Raw genomic sequence first — 5,000 nt, forward strand, 5'->3', positions numbered from 1 at the left:
TCGCACACCATCGGTGTCCATCGTTCGCAATGTCCCAGTCTCAATCGCAAGAAACAAAACAAACCGAAACCGATCCCTGCAACCGCACAAAGACGCTCGGCCGGGGGAGGACAGAATTATGAGAAACCACCGGAGCAAAGAGCAGCCGGCATCATCAGTCTGTCTCAATGGGGTTGGGGTTGGGGGTTTTCTATGTTCTACCTGCCCTCCGAAGAACCGTGCTGGTGGATAGCGGACACCGTAGTGTCGCCAAGCATCGGTTGCATCACTCCCGCAATGCAATGCGAATGGAGCACCAGAGATCCACCAGAGTCTGTCCGCCTGCCAGTTCTGCCCAGTCGGAATTATGAAGTTTGTGGCAGAGTGTAGCGACCGTTGCCGTCACTGGAGGATGCGGCATCCCAGAAAAGAAGGTGCAGAAGGCTATCACACTATTTGTCGGGTTTTTTGTTCGACTCTTCTCAGTTTGCCTCCGTTTCCGGTGAGGACCCGGTCGGCCTGCAGCTGCTAAAGTGCTGCTTTTCATCTTGCACGATCGGCCCGGTAACTCGAGCTCTCGCAGTGGCTGTTGGTTGTGTGAGAAATTAACATTTGTCTACGGTCGCTGGTAGAGGACATCGAGGGGCTATTCAGTCCGGATTCAAAAAGTTCCCGTGACCGAACCAGGAAGAAAGGGCCGGCAAGAAAGATGAAGATTTTCCCACAAACCCTGCGCAACCGCATCCGCAACTTCCTTTGAAGTTCTTCGAAGTCTGCATCGATGACCCAGCAAGAGCGAGAAAGAGGGAGCGAAAGAAGAAGTGAATGGCAGGGAAATTTTAATTTGTTTTTCCATGCCGTTAGTTCTGGCTGGATTGTCGTTAGCCCCTTGGTCTGACTGGACGTTGGCGCAGTTCGTGCAGTTTCAACAAGTTGCCCAACGTCGTGTCGCAGTGCATAAATCGGCCAGGATAAGGAGAGAACTCGACCTGGACTCCACTTGCCCACTACTTGGTGACTGACTTGGCTTGATATGCGGAGGAGAATGCATTTCTATCTTCTCGATCTCGGAGCACATTCTGGGATGGGTTCAATGATCTCACGTTCCCCCCTCTTCAATTTCGGTGGATCATGTACAGCAGCTCGGCGGTAGTCGGCCTTCGGCCTAATGGGGAGGCCCCAAAACCCTCCATCACCATCCCTTTGGAAGTTTGCTGGATTTGCCGGACCATGTTCCGTGTACAGCACAACACATCGAGGCTCGTCTTTCGAGAAATCGTCTTTTCTCCATCGATGATTACTATAATTTACGTACTCTGGGGAAGAGCTAGGGAGGGCAAAAGAGAGGGGCCCATACTGGACTGGACGCGTATCGTGGGAAGCAGCATATGAACGCGGGGCGAGCGCAAGATCCCCCCCCCCCCCCCCGCAAGATGTTGCCGCCCCGGTTCCATCCGGTGCGATACGATCTTGGCATTTTGCAGAAAATAAAGCGGCACAAAACGTCGGTGCATGTACAGTGGCCGCAAGCGAACACTTCATGGAGGTGCAGATCCCAATCGGATCGCCTCCGTACACTCCCCGTCCAACAGCAGGGGCTCCTTTTGACCGAAGATTGATGTCGCCGTTCGGCGCTCGAAGGCACAGCGGACCGTCAGCTCGAAGGAAAGCTTGTGATGTGGAGCGCAATGACCGGGAACGCAATGGGCACAAGCTGCAACCATTGAACAACATTGACCGCGCGCAGTTTTGCCATTCGCGCTCGAGTCACAAACGACTCGTCACCTCGTGCATCATCACCCTGTGTGGTTGTGTGGCCGATGGTGAAGGTGGTGGCCCCGGGAATGGACGAATTATCCCTTTTCGATGCAGCTCTTGAGCCGCGGCCGCTCATCAATCATCTTTCACACGAAGCATTGAAGATCATCAACCTCAATCGTCAATGCGCGCTCACCGCTCGCACCGGTGTTGGAGTGCCCAATGTGCACTCACCATTGACGTCAGTGGCGGTCTATTTCGAGGAATGCACTCGAGAAAGGGGCCACTCCATTCGCTAGAGTTATGCCAGTTTCAACCTAGTTTCGGGATTGATTTTGACCCACGATGCGTTTGCGATCGAACAACAAAATTGACAATTTGACGGAGTCTATTGACATGGAGCCACCATTCGCCATTTGAGTTTGCATATTGTTTGCCCACGAATCGCAATATTATGTGTCCAACGTGGCGTAACATGGCTGCGTTGGCTGGTTTCGAACGTTAAAACAAGTAATTTAATATGCGCGCTACCATTTCTGTGTTCTTTTGCGCTCTCTCGTCTCTCTCCCTTTTTTTGCCTTCCAGCCGGTCTATGCTTTATGACAACATCTAACGGGGCCGGGTTCTTCCACCACCCGGCCCGGTACGGTTCCGTTAGATTTGTGTCTGGTGTTTCGCTTCGCCGATGCAAAACAGCCGATGGGAACCACCGGTCGGCCACGCAACGCTGCCACCACCGTAAATCCATCCCAAAGAGCGTCATTGTGTTTGGGTGCAACGAACTGAATTTGCCTTCAGGTGGCCATAGACCAATGGAAGGAGAAGGGGAAGAGCATAAAAAAACTCCGGACTCCTGTCATACCGCCCGATGTGTGGCACAGAAACAATCGAGCGACAGATGAATGGCAATTGGGAAATAGAATCGCCTTTTTGCATAATGAGACTCGAGCTTTCCACCGCAAGATCGGTCAGGCGAGAGCTCCAGACGGAGGAAAATCATAAATGATCCCTAAACGATGTCATCGGTTCCGGTAGGCAGTTTTGCGACGGTCCACGCTCTGTTTAGTGACTCCGAGATCCTGAAAAGACCAGTCGCGCACCAGTTGGTTTACCGCTTTGATAACGCACCTCCGGTATGGAGTGGATTTGGACAATGAAGCCACCTTGCAGTGTCTCGAAGGTTTCCGGCTGTTTGAAGCAAAAGACAAGGCATGGCATAACCCTGTCTGCTACCGGCTACTGGTGCTAATGCCCGATAGGCAGGCAAAGGTAGGAACTGTCGTAAATTTTCGACTTTTGCTATCAACTTGAAAACAATGGATTCGTGGATTGTTATACGCATTGCTTCAACAGCACAGCACACGGGGTGTACTGGGTTATCGCTGAGCACAATAACCAAACTGGCAACTGGAAGTAGAACGCCGGAAACTCCGAAATGCGACCAACATTTGCCAAACCAATGTTTCTGGTCGCGCAAGACCGCTTGACAGCGTTTTCGGGTAAACATTTTAATGAATGCGAATCTATGGCCCAGCATAGACAATGATGGGCCCGCTGGGTGCCAGTATCAGTATCTGCAAGGGCATCGCGGTTGTTTGTTTGCTTCGCGAGGAGTTGCCGTGGCGTCTGGGTGCATGTAAGATTCGCATAAATATTTATCAAAATTCATTCAAACCCATCCGCCATGCGGACGCTACTGAACCGTGAGTGGCCTAGTCCTTGTGAAGTGGTTCCACAACCGGCAAACAGATTCGTGTTCTGGAACTCCTCCCGTCTTGCCATGTTGCCGCCAAAACGCCGCTCCCCATGAGCTTCTGGATCACTGAGTGCGTACCATATCAGAGCATGTTCATCTGTTCGTTCGTTCGTTCTGTTCCGGTGCGGTTGAGGCAGCAGACGTTGTTTAAGCGCAGCATCACCATCAGCTTACGCAGAATGCATGCGTAACGGCAGGGTGCAAATGGTGATGGCGTTCTGCAACGCTGCCGATCGTCAGACCGATAATGCACGTTAAGAACAGGCACACGAAAGAACATGGGTGCCCTCGGTGCTCGGTTCTTGATGAAGCTTAATGCATCAACGATACGGACCAGTAGAAGGCGCGCTGCACGCGTATTAAATTATGCTAAACGGAACGATGGCATCTCGCAACAAGGGCATGCGTGCATCATGCTGTCGGTGCGAACTTGTAATTTGGTTTCGGAATGCGTTGCTGTGGTTTGTTGCTCCAGAAGGAGATCGCTGCGTTCTGGTAGACGGTGGTAAGTGCGTTGTGTTGTGCGTTGCGTGAGCGCTACTTCCGGCCTAGACTATTATTAACTACTCTGTGACGTCTTAATTGATTAACAACGACAGCTCTGTTTGCGTTTCGATGGGAAAACTGTTGTTTTGTCAACGTACTGCTCATTAGAGCGCGTGCAAAGTCGATTCCTGGGAAACTTATTTTCGGAATCATCGCAAACATGTCGTTGCCGTTTGCCTAAAATACATAAAGCTCCTCAAATAGAGACCATTCAATGCTATTGCTATTGATTGTGTCACTGTACAACATGGAACGTGCTATTTATGTTTGGATAAGCGATGACGTTGTGTCCAATTACGAGAAATTCTGCTATCCATATCGCTTCCAATTCAAATACACTTATTTTGGTAACCTTCAAAGCTTATTCATGGGTCTCTATTGCCACAATTCTCCTGGAAACGCACGCCAAATAGAACTCCGATAGCAATGGAAAACGCAAAGTAACGCAAATGTATTACTCTGTACACCGAAAAGTGCGTGCAATGAACGCCACGCTGACCAGTTTCCCACCATAAATGCTTAAACGTTAACAGCCGCCGCACATGATGCATCATTTAACACCCACCTGCGAGCCCTTTGGAGTCTACCGTCGGAGCGACTGAAGTGCATGTCTAATTTGCAGGTTTAATGAGAGTGTGTGATTTTGAAAAATTCATGTTCACAATGTACGCGTGCAAACCACTCCATGACACACGACACGACATGGCCGACGCAAGTTCAATGGTTCTGATGCTCTCGACCTTTTTTTTGCATTTTACGAGGCAGCGTTGATGTTTGGCAGCGGAAATGATCTTGCCCCCCGTTCATCCGTACTGATCTGCTTGCCACTTTTCACTGTTTGCCTATGAATCCAATACTCCAACTCGATTCCTCTCTTTGCCACGAATGTTGAGAATGAATTGACGGAATTCCGATTCCGGGCAGCCGCGCTGTCGCTGGTGTCGAGAGTTCCACGCGAGTG

General features: G+C 50.6%; 1 protein-coding gene across 3 annotated transcripts in view; it reads left to right on the forward strand.

Moving 5' to 3' along the window:
* The window catches only part of LOC126570976 (alpha-mannosidase 2), a 76,207-nt gene that overhangs the window by 22,648 nt on the left and 48,559 nt on the right, over positions 1–5,000 (forward strand). The gene's annotated exons all lie outside the window — the stretch shown is intronic.

The sequence above is a fragment of the Anopheles aquasalis genome, chromosome 2 (assembly GCF_943734665.1).
Source record: "Anopheles aquasalis chromosome 2, idAnoAquaMG_Q_19, whole genome shotgun sequence".
NCBI classification, from domain to species: domain Eukaryota; kingdom Metazoa; phylum Arthropoda; class Insecta; order Diptera; family Culicidae; genus Anopheles; species Anopheles aquasalis.